This window comes from Nothobranchius furzeri, chromosome 14 (assembly GCF_043380555.1).
Source record: "Nothobranchius furzeri strain GRZ-AD chromosome 14, NfurGRZ-RIMD1, whole genome shotgun sequence".
In the NCBI taxonomy this organism is placed as follows: Eukaryota; Metazoa; Chordata; class Actinopteri; order Cyprinodontiformes; family Nothobranchiidae; genus Nothobranchius; species Nothobranchius furzeri.
The window spans coordinates 55,741,864-55,754,446 of record NC_091754.1 but is presented as its reverse complement, the minus strand read 5'-3'; positions in this window follow the sequence as shown (position 1 = coordinate 55,754,446).

The following is a 12,583-nucleotide window of genomic DNA, read 5'->3' as shown; positions in this document are numbered from 1 at the left end:
GAACTTCAGATCTTCAGCGCGCTGTTTATAGCCTGAATGGGAATCATTTCTTGTTATTTAGTTACATCCACAATGTTCTGTGTGTGAGGTTTACAACGTCAGAACACCTGCATGAGACAGGTGTTAATTACAATCTGCCAGAATGACTCGCCACCTTCAGATTTCTCCAACATCGTTAAAAATGATCAAATACGGAACATATCGGCGTGCGCAGGCCAGAGTGCTGAAGCTCCGCACATTGTTATTATGAAGCTAGGGCACATGTGGAGGACACACGCGCGCAAAAATATACTTGTTTTCAATTACATTTATTGGGCCCACTTACTTTTTCTTTGGCCCACCCACAAATGAGTTTCTACGCTAATGGTGACAGACTTCTCTGAGCTCTGCAGCCATTACACTTTTCACCTCGCGCACCCCCTAGCGGCAGCTCGCGCACCACACTTTGGGAATCCCTGCATTAGAGCCATAACCAGCAATTTTCTAATTGTACTGTCCGACCAAAAAATACAATAAAAACTCTAAAATGCACATCTTTCTATGTCTAATTTGTTGATTTTTCCAATAAAAACATTTTTATCATTTGTGTCTTTTACAAATGAAAGTGACACTCCCATCAACTGACTTTCATTACCAATTTTTATTAAACAAATGGGTCAAACTGATTCAGTCATCTCCAAATACCAATTCAAACACAGAAGTGATTCAGGTAGTGTGAGACGATTTACTTTCAGCAGTTAACCCATACAGTGTTGGGTTTGTAGGGAGCGTTTCCCAGAGGTGTGGACTGGATTTAAAACCGGAGACAAAAGAAATATTTGTTTTTAAATATTGGATTTCATGGAATTAGATGAAATGGGAATCATAACAGTTTGATCCCAGAACAAACCCTCGTCAATGTGTTGTGCAATGGAGAACCGAGACTCGACGTGCAGTTTAGTTGGGTTTAAACCAGTTCCACCGACAGTTTCACAGAAGGAACTCACAGGACTTGAGACTGACTAAATAAAGTAGTTATCTATTTATTTGAACGTTTTTATCCATGTTGGTCCTGTTGCGTCTGGGTCCAGTGGACGCCACAAAGGCAAGAAACTGTCAGAAAGGACAACGAAGCCATGTGAATTATTTCAAGTGATATGTCGGGAGACTGCTGCGTGGATGCCCTTCAGGAGTTGTCAGTTTGATATCTCACCCAGTGGTGTGTGTGTGTGTGTGTGTGTGTGTGTGTGTGTGTGTGTGTGTGTGTGTGTGTGTGTGTGTGTGTGTGTGTGTGTGTGTGTGTGTGTGTGTGTGTGTGTGTGTGCGCACTCACACAGATTATCCAGAGCATGGGCCTGTAAGAATTTCCTCATATACGAACAATTAGAGTGTCTCATTTTTGCCTAATATCAATCACACAGCTCATGAATAAAGACAATTAGGTCTTTGTGAATCCATAGAATTGCATCTGCCTTTTGAGCCACACACACATACACCCCCCCCCACCCCCCCGATGCCTCTCGGGTATACAGCGGTCTCATCACTGCGACTCAGTGTGAGCCAGCGTAGTCAATAATAGGAGACAAAACGGAGGAGGCAAGGGCCCGGTTTCAGATCAGATCCTCCGGACGCGTGTCACTCTTCATTAGGGAGGCGGGGTAGCAGGGGACGCCCTTAAGGTGAGGACGGCTACGGAGTGGAGTCGGGGTGTAGGCGGGGAGGGGGGAAGGAGGAAGGCGGAGTGGCAGCTGTGGAACAATGACAGAATCTGTGTCCAAGGGGCCCTCGGGCCAAACACCAGCTCTTCTCCACCCTGAACTGATCTCTCGCCTCTAGACCCACAGATGTGTGTGTGGGGGTGAGGGGGGGGGGGGGGGGGGTACAGAGACAGAAATAGACCAGTCACACTCAGTGGACTTTCTATCCACACTCTCTGTGCTGAAGACCGGCTGACATTGATGGAACACATCACATCAATGTGTCTAATGTCATATTCATAGAAGTGTTATTGGTTTACCTCAGGCATGGGTGGATCTCCCCTCAGCACAGAAGCCTGGGTAATGTCAGGTATTAATCTTTTATGGCCTCCATTAAATTAAGCACTTTGATTCACCAATTATTAATTTATACTGATGACTGCGGTGGTGGTGTACGCGCAGGTACTTGAAGGATACCCCCTCCCTAAGGCTGCCATTTGGGGAGGTGGTGATATTTTCTCAAGGAGTCAACATTTCTCACTGTAATTAACTTCCAAGTAGATTAAACTGTCCTGCGATGGCTGCCAACTGATTTAAAAAAAATGGTTAGGGTTAGGGTTAGCAAATGTATTGGTCTTTAAACAATGCTTTAAATCACTGAGCATTAAGCATCTCCCAAAAGTCCAAGGTGACTGTTGTGTTCAGTGTTGCAAATAATTTAAACATCAAATATATGCAGTAAGTTAGCAAAGAATATGCTATATCTCATAAAATCACCAATGGTTTTGCTAAAATGACTAAAACCATTAAATAAACCAATATCCATCCATCCATTTTCATCCGCCTATCCAGAGTCAGGTCGTGGGGGCAGCAGTCTAAGTAGAGAGGCCCAGACTTCCCTCTCCCCAGCCACTTGGGCCAGCTCCTCCGGGGAAATCCCAAGGTGTTCCCTGGCCAGGTGAGAGACATAGTCCCTCCACCGTGTCCTGGGTCTACCTTTAGGCCTCCTTCCAGTTGGACGTGCCCAGAAAACCTCACCAGGGAGGCATCCAGGAGGCATCCTGACCAGATAGCTGAGCCACCAAAACTGGCTCCTCTTGATGTGGAGGAGCAGCGGGTCTTCTCTGAGCCCCTCCCGGATGACCGCGCTTCTCACCCTATCTCTAAGGGAGAGTCAGCCACTCTGCGGAGAAAACTCATTTTGGTTGCTTGTATCCGCGATCTCGTTCTTTCGGTCACTACCCAAAGCTCATGACCATAGGTGAGGGTAGGAACGTAGCTTGACTGGTAAATAGAGAGCTTCGCCTTCTGACTCAGCTCTCTCTTCACCACGGCAGACAGGTATAATGCCCGCATCACTGCAGACGCAGTAACAATCCGCCTATCCACGACCGATATACTTGAACTCCTCCGCCATCCCTGACCTGGAGAAGGCATTCTACCCTTTTCCGAATAACTAACGGCCCAAATTTTGGTAATTTTCAGGATGTCCTAGTTTGATTAGCAAGATTTTAGAACATGAAAAAACAACAAAATTTAAACAGTTGGGGCAGCTTTAACACAACGCACTGGCCTTCGGCAGAGCCAGAGAGTTTACATTGGCTGTGTTCAAATCCAAGGGCTGCTTCCTTGTAAGGAACCAGCTTACCTAGTTGACCTAGACCAGGTCCTTCGTCGACCGTGAAGACTAGATTCAAGCGGCTGTGAATTTGGAAGGTCTAGCCTTTAGATTTATTCCCGCCTTTACCTCTTCCAGTCGGCTCATGGGTCCCTGGAACAAAAAGAAAAATAAATGCAAGTGAACAGGGCTAAAAGAGCTCCTCATGCCCTGAGTCACACAAATGTCGTGCTTCAATTTAAATGAAACAAAATTATGCGAGTTTCGACTTTGTCTGTCACATAGATTTATTAGCTCATAAAAACTAAATCAGACGTTGAATATATGACGACACCACAGAATCTCTTCTCCCCCAGCGTAGCTACTACTTACCACATGGCCAGATTTATGTGGTTTTCGCCTTGTTAAATCCTCCTTCCTGAAAGAATGAAGCGAAGTTTGCCACGCTAAACTTCTCCTCTTCATGTCTGATTTGATGATGTCAATTTGGTTAGATGAACATTTGTAGTCCCATACGTCTTTGCACTCAAAACCTGAAATAACTTTTGTCCTCGTTTAAAAATTAGCACTTTCTTGGCATCAAAATGTGTTTTTAAAATTCCCAGACATCATATGTGAAATCCATGGCATGTAACAAGGGGGATAGCTTTTAGAGCCCCGTTGACTTACATTAATTTTTTCCTATTTCCGGAGACTGGTGGTCTGGAAGTAGATGGGCATGACTCAGGCTCCCTAAAGCAACGGGACAGCGATAAACAAAACTAAACTCAGCGGCAATACATGAGAACCTACCGTATAAGCTCAATATATGAGGAAATTATAATTTAAAGGGGCGTTATGGAAGTTTGACAGCCAAAACATGTATAGAAATAATAAATTTCTTCTTCATACATTCTCCTGCAATGCCCTGGTCCTGTAGAATGAGCCCTGGCATTTTTACTGTGATTGCCTGTTTTTCTGTAAAGTCACAGAAAAAGAGAGATGCTCGGGTCGAGCAGGCTGCTTCATGCGCGTTCACGCTCAGGCATAGCCCGTAGCATTTGCTATCAGTAGCTTTAGCAGCAGAGAGAGAGGCAGTGCCACTTTGTCGCTGTTCCTAACGCCTAGTGACAAAGCTAGCTACATTTCTGAGGACCCTTAGCTACTTTCTGTAGAACTTTCTTCTAGATATTTCCTGCAAATTAGAAACAAAATAGCCATTTTCACTCCGAACTGTTCTTTGATCGTTGTTTCAGCTGTCATCAAGGATATAAATGTTACAGATACGAAAGACATCACTGGCGCTTTAGCTCACCTAGTAAGACGTCATACTCTCGTGCAGAAGTCCTGGGTTTGATTCTGGGTGTGAACATCGTTTATTTAGAGTTTCTTTTTACATTAATTGTATATTTTTTTACAGTAAGATGCCCAAATTTTTATTTGAGACTCGCCGAACGGCATTGAATTCACAGATAAAAAAGATGTGGGTTCAACTTTCATTTTGGAACAATTTTTCAAGCAAGGGAAGGGAATGATCTGAGCATGCAGGAGGACTGACCCATCATAAACCTTTGTCGGCTGTGCTGAAGAGAAAGGTACAGAACCAAATTATTTAATTAATTAGCTGCGCGTTCTCCTGTCCTCTGTCCTCCGGGCCAGACACACACACACACACACACACACACACACACACACACACACACACACACACACACACACACACACGGGACTGTCTCAGCAGTTATTTTCGTTAAGGAGTGTGCACGTACAGCATGCGCGCCTCGTGCACGAGCCTACTATTGAACTTGCCGTTACGCTTTTGGCCTGAGGGGGCAATCGCGAGCATAAAAATTCTAAACTCTGTAAAGTCCCTTTAAAACAACTATACATTTGACAAAAGCCTAACAACACAACCGCTTTAACTTCTTCGTTTTTATACCACCTGATATTAATAAATTACCATTTAAAACTTTAATCTTCTCCAGCTTTGTCACAAGAACAAGAACCCTCCTTTGGCCTACAACGAAACAACGCAAAGGGAAGGCCACGAAGGTTGTATTCTTGACATTCGGAGGGAAAAAAGACACATTTGAGGACCGTGTTAGGAGGAGTCTTCGAATTTGGAAAGCCTTGCTTGTTGATGTAACTAACCTTCAAATGCCGCCTCAGAAGGTTGTAGCCCTTGGATTTGGGCCCAGTTAAAGTGCACATGTTTTCCACTCCCATCATACATCACACCACGAGCATCAGATGTTTAGGCAACACATCCATTTCTGGCATCAGTGATACATCAAACTAATAACCTCATCTAGGAGAGGACAATGGGCGCCGTGATGCCTGCCCGACGTTCTCCTGCCACACGTAGGTGGCACACGCTCGCCTTATTAGCCAGGTCAAACATAATCAGTGGTAGACACGGCACGGCTGCTTAATTATGGCTGGCAGCTGGCAGTGGGGGCCTTCCTTAAGGGGCCAGGTTATGCCCATGCATAAACCTCTACCCCCTCCACAGCCACCCACACTGCCCCAAAAGCAGAATAAATCTAACCTCCCTTTTGTTTGCAGTGCGGCATGTGGCAGCCTCTTCAATTAAAGCGAGAACCAGAATGTGGACAGAAGTTGGGATTAATAGGGGGGAATGGGGCATTAAATTAGTGTAATTGTGATGTAACGTGGCTTCGTAGAAGTGAGGGTGTGAGCTTGTTGTTGAAGTTACCTTCTACCCAGGAACAAATCATTCTTCTTGAAACAAGAGCTATTAGGGAGTTCCTGTTTTTCCACATTCATAACACAGACTGCCTGACAGCTTGTTTGCAGCACTTTGCGTGGTACAACAGATGTATTCATGCAGCAGCTTCATCCCAACCATCCTGAAAAGGCACCTAAGCTCCTGTCGCAAGCAGCTTGTAAATCTGCTCTTAAATGAGAGCAAGCGAGAGCCCCGACTCCTGGCTGTCTGCCCCGCCGGCCTGCCTGCTGCGCCGCTTGAGAAATACAGCCTCGTGAAGTTTGTAACAAAGCCATCTGAAGGCTGATATACGGTGCGATTAGATTTTTGCTGCATCTAAATGGTCGAAACGGCCTTCTCAAGATGCGGAGATTGAGAAGTTGGTTGAAGCTACAAACAGTTGGGTTCTTGGATCTCTCAAGGTCTACCGCCCAGACAAAAACACTCTCCTTCATGCACGTGGAGACCCCTGATTCAGCCCCCACTGGTTTATTGATCCTGTTTATCCTGCTTCAATGAGATGCAGACAGCATCCCGGCACCCGGGCCGCTCATAATCATGATATAACTCATGGCGGTATTGAAAGGCGCTAAAGGAAAAGGAGGAATCGGATAATGCCACGGGCCAGGATAATGAACAATATCAAATGACTTATCGACGTTGTCATGCACATCCGGTAATGAAACATATATGTGTAATGTGTTGTTCGAACAATTCAGGCCCAGCAGCGGCAGACGTGTGCTTGGGCCTTAACATGCCTTGCTTCAGCCCATAGTGTCGGGGGGGGGGGGGGGGGGGGGGGGTTAAACCTTGTGGTGTTTCTTCTTTCAGACTCGAGGCCTGCTGTCCCTCACCTCCTCTTTTTTTCCATTTCAGCACCGTCATGTCATGCCGTCGCCATGGCAACACCCTTGATCGATCAAGCACCTTCCATTACCAAATGCTTCTCCAAATCAAAACTTAAACAATCGGGAAGCTCGTCGACGAGTCGCCACCAAAGGTGAGGACTCCAGCAGAGGAGAACGATGGGAGTGTATTCTGAGTCTGTGCTGCAGAAAAAGCCACATTGCGGAGGTCATCGTGTGAAAGTGGGATGTCATAGGAGTAAAGGTGGAAATGATGTCATCGCCACTCAGAGGGTTTTTCATTCAGACACATACAAAAACAAATCTGTAGTCGTCTTCCTGAGCAGCCTTTGCTCGTTTATCTATCTTTACATCAACAATAGTCACACTGAAATTTAGCCCTTTAAACCCGGATTAAATAAAATCATAAAAAACTTTTTTCTTAATAAAATTGAGCTACTTACAGGTTTTAGGTCGATAGAAACAAATCACAATCAATCCATTCATCCATTTTCTGCCACTTATCCGGGGTTGGGTCACGGGGCAGTAGGCTAAGCTGAGAGGCCCAGACTTTTCTTTCCCCAGCCACTTGACCAGCTTCTCCGGTGGATTCTTAAAGGGTTCCCGGTCACCCGAGAAACAAAGTCTTTCCAGTGCGTCCCGGGTCTTTCTTTAGGTCTTCTCCCCGTTGGACGTGCCTGGGAAGCCTCACCAGGGAGGTATCTAGGAGGAATCCTAATCAGATGCCCGAGCCACCTCAACTGGCTCCTCTCGATGTGGAGGAGCAGCGGGTCTACTCCAAGCCCCTCTGAGCCTCTCACCCAGTCTTTAAGGGAGAGCCCAGCCACCCTAGGGAGAAAACTCACTTTGGCCCCTTGTATCCGCAGTCTTGTTCTTTCGGTCACTACCCAAAGCTCATGACCATAGGTGAGGGTTGGAACGTCGATCGACCAGTAAATTGAGAGCTTTGCCTTCCGGGTCAGCCCGTATCACTGCAGACGCAGCATCATTCCACCTGTCGATCTCGTGCTCCATCTTTTCCTCACTCGTGAACAAGACCCTGAGATACTTAAACTCCTCCACTTGGGGCAGGACATCATCCCTGACCCGGAGAAGGCATTTTACCCTTTTCCGACTCAAGACCATGGTCTTGAATTTAGAGGAGCTGATTCTCATCCCAGATGCTTCACACCCAGCTGCAAACCACACCAGTGAGAGCCGAAGAACACATTCTGATGAAGCCAACAGGACCACATCATCTGCAAAAAGCAGAGACCTGATCCTTAGGCCACCAAAATAGATCCCCTCAACACCTTGGCTGCACCTAAAAATCTTGTCCATAAAAATTATGAACAGAATCGGATCGGTGAAAAAGGGCAGCCTTGGTGGAGTCCAACTTGCATCGGGAACGAGCTCGACTTACTGCTGGCAATGTGGACCAAGCTCTGGCATAGAGGGACCGACAGCCCGTATCAGGGGGCCTGGTACCCCATCCTTCTGAAGTACCCCCAAAGAGCCCCCCGAGGGATGCGATCGAATGCTTTGTCCAAATCCACAAACACATTTAGATTGGTTGGGCGAACTCCCACGCAACCTCCAGGAGAAGAAGAAAATATCATTTCTATAGCGCCTCTCAAGATAAAAATCACGAGGCGCTTCACAAAAACAAAAAATGTAAATATATAAAAAAGCATTTAGAAAATTTTTAAAAATATATTAAAATGAGCAAAACTAAGCAATTGTGATTAAAAAAATGTTAAGAAAGAGAGAGAGTGAACAGAAAAGAAGGAAATCAGTGGATCCTGAGGAAGGTGGAACAGGTGGGGAGAGCAGAATAAAGAGAGAGTGGTGAAGAAGGTCATACAAAAGCCAGCTTGAACAAGTGAGTCTTCAGCTGCTTTTTAAAGGAGGCCACTGAGTCCACTGATCTCAGGCTCAGGGGGAGAGAGTTCCAGAGTCTGGGGGCCACAGCAGCAAATGATCTGTCACCTTTGGTCTTTAGCTTTGGCTGATCAGGACATTGGGAGACGAAGTGACCGGGCTGGCCACAATAAAGGCAGAGTTTGGAGGACATGCGTCGGTTTCTCTCCTCGAGGCTGAGTTGGGTTCTGCCAATCTGCATAGGTTCGTCCGGATCCATGGGAGGAAAACATGCGGGTGGTGCTCGAGATGAGGTAGGTGATGGAGACTGAAGATTTGTGTTAGAACTCCTGAACCTGTCTCTCAGGCGTTGATGGATGCGTGTGGCCCGGGCTATTAAATCCTCAAGGTTATGGGACTCAGGACAGAGGGCCAACTGATCTTTGACTCTATAGCCCCCTTCAGACAGGCCATGAAAAACGGAAATGTTCCGGAATCTGTCCGTAAGACCTTTCTGTCTGAATACAAACATCCGGATAACGTGTTCCGGAATTTATCCGGACGAAGCCCCTAGTAACAGGTCCGGACTTGTTACGGACAGGGTGGCTGCTTCAGACTGGTGAAGTGAAGTGGTAAAGTTCCGGACAAGAGGGAGGGGGAGGAGGAGGGGACCGGGGGACGCTGTGTGCACCTAGGTAGCTCGCTGCTGTAGCATGCGGCGAACCTCGGGAGCTCGCCTCCTACGGTACCGTCTAGACGCGCGACGGAGCGCTTCACACCGCTTCAGTGATTCCTTTAACCATTGAGCTTCATCATCCAGGTCTCTTATGCGTCTTCGTTAAATTATGCTTAAGCGCCTCGTGATTTTTATCTTGAGAGGCGCTATAGAAATGATATTTTCTTCTTCTTCTTCTTAACATAAGTCCGATTACACCCCCACCCCACCCCACCCCCCGCCGCCGTCAGACATCTGGAACTTTTCCCTGCTGCGTGAACGCAGCCGAAAGGACAAGTTCCGGTACAAAAGTGGTGTGTCTGAAAACACAGTTCCGGTTAAAAACCAGATTGAATTGTCCGCAAATGTTCCAGAATGTCTGTCTGAAAAGGGCTAACATTCAGAGCTTCCTGAAAGGCTCCCATTAAAGAATCTTCATTCCAAGTAGAAGCAGCGGCGATGGAACGAAAACGTAATGCAAATTACGCATTATGCAAAACAGACTGCCGTCCCTGAGAGAGGCGCCAGAGTTGCCTGGAAACGTCAGAACGCTGCTCGACAGCCCCAAAAAATAATTGAAAAACCTTAATAAACTCTTCAAACGGCACTTGTAAAAAACTTGGGTTCCGGCTTTTTGCCTCCGCCCACTGTAAGGCTCGACCCCTAAGTAACCCGATGATAAAATAAATTTTTGCCGGATCTGAAGAGAAAGAGGTGGGCATACGTCCAAAAGCCAAATTACATTGTAGTAGAAAACCTAAACATTGACTTGGGTCTCCCTCGTACGTCATCAAGGGCGTGGCTTTGACTACCTGGAACAGTACGGGAGCAGGAAGTGGTGACGAGGCAGGAACCGGAGACACGGGATTAGGAACCGGAGGAAGTGAAGCGGGACGCTGCTCATGGAGACGGCCGACTGCCGTATCTAAATTGTGAAGATGCTGATTAGTAAGGGACAACTGTTCAAGTAAAGTCCGGAGTGTGGAGTCATGTTCGCGGAGAGTTTCGGAGATACGAGACGGCACGGATTCTGCGAGGTTAGCTGATTGGTCGGATGATTCTGTCATGTCTGAGTTTAGTTTTCTAACCCACATGCAGAATCAGAGCCGGAGACGAAGGTGAGAAAAAATAATATTTTTTTTTATTAAACAATGACGAGAACAGAGAGTCACCCTCGAGGAAGCTCTGACGTTAAAGGGCAGAATCTGATGGGAGAAAAAGATCAGGGAGATGAGGAACTGGTAATGGGAGAGGAATTGATGCAAACTGAAACAGTCTTACTTTAGAGAGGAGATCTGTAGATGCCCTCTATACCCTTGCAAGGGTGATGGAGGGGGCATGGGAGTTTGCCCAACCAATCCACATGTGCTTTGTGGACTTGGAGAAGGCTTATGACCGTGTCCCCAGGGGCACCCTGTGGGGGACGCTCCAGGAGTATGGGGTGGGTGGCTTTCTGTTAAGGGCCATTCAGTCCCTTTACCAGAGGAGCGTGAGTTTGGTCCGCATAGCCGGTAGTAAGTCGGACCTGTTCCCGGTGAGGGTTGGACTCCACCAGGGCTGCCCTTTGTCACCGGTTCTGTTCATCACTTTTATGGACAGAATTTCTAGGCGCAGCCATGGTGTGGAATGTGTCGAGTTTGGTGGCAGGAGAATCTCGTCTCTGCTTTTTGCGGATGATGTGGTCCTCCTAGCTTCATCCAGCTCTGACCTTCAGCTCTTGCTGGGTAGGTTCGCGGCCGAATGTGAAGCGGCTGGGATGAGGATCAGCACCTCCAAATCTGAGACCATGGTTCTCGACCGGAAAAGGGTGGCTTGCCACCTCCGGGTCGGGGGAGAGGTCCTACCTCAAGTGGAGGAGTTTAAGTATCTCGGGGTCTTGTTCACGAGTGAGGGTAGGAGGGATCGGGAGATCGACAGGCGGATTGGTTCGGCGTCTGCAGTGATGCGGACGCTGAGCCGATCTGTCGTGGGGAAGAGGGAGCTGAGCCAGAAAGCCAGGCTCTCGATTTACCGGTCGATTTACGTCCCAATCCTCACCTATGGTGATGAGCTTTGGGTAATGACCGAAAGAACGAGATCGCGGATACAAGCGGCCGAAATGAGTTTCCTCCGTAGGGTGGCCGGGCTCAGCCTTAGAGATAGGGTGAGGAGCTCGGACATTCGGGAGGGACTCGGAGTAGAACCGCTGCTCCTCCGGATTGAAAGGAGCCAGTTGAGGTGGTTTGGGCATCTGGTCAGGATGCCTCCTGGACGCCTCCCCGGGGAGGTGTTTCGGGCATGTCCTGCCGGCAGAAGGCCCCCGGGTCGACCCAGGACACGTTGGAGAGGTTACATCTCCAATCTGGTCCGGGAACACCTTGGGGTCCTGCCGGAGGAGCTGGTGGACAAGGCCGGGGAGAGGACGGCCTGGAGCTCCCTAATTGGGATGCTGCCCCCGCGACCCGGACACGGATAAGCGGAGGAAGACGAAGACGAAGATCTGTAGATGCTGAGGAGGGAGTGGGTCAGGCCTGAGGTGGAGGGGAGCTGAAGCAGGGTCCAGATCTTGAAGGTGAGTAATGGAGATAATATTTCCCAAGACGTTGAGCAAGGCAGGTGGGGGTGAGAGTGAGTGGGAGAGCCAGCCAGCAGAGCAGAACGAGACGAGTTAGGTAAAAATCGTTAGGTTATGGCTGGAGAGGTGGTGAGAGTGAATATCTGCTGAGGAAAGTTATCGATAACTAGAAGTACAAAAAAATCACAAAGAGAGCTCGAGATTTGGCTGTGGACCCAAACGAGTTAATCATCCGACGTCGTGTAGGTCTCAGACTGCTCCTTTTATACCAGCCGGTGATTGCAGCTGAATGGCTGCAGCCAGGCTGCTTTCCGACACCGCCCACCTGCAGGAAAGAGGTTAGTCTGGAGAATAATATACCTCAGGCCGTGACTGGCAGCCAGTGAAGCTGGAGGAGAAGTGGGGTGATGTGGGTGTGTGGAGGACTTGGTCAGAAGCCGAGCACAGGCATTCTGAACCACCTGTAGACGGTTCAGGGAGGTTCTGCTCAGACACGTGAAAAGAGAGTTACAGTAGTCTAAGCAGGAGGAGATGAAGGAGTGGAGAACTGTCTCAAGTTCAGAGCGAGACAGAATGGGACTCAGCTTAGCAATGTTCCTGAGATGGAA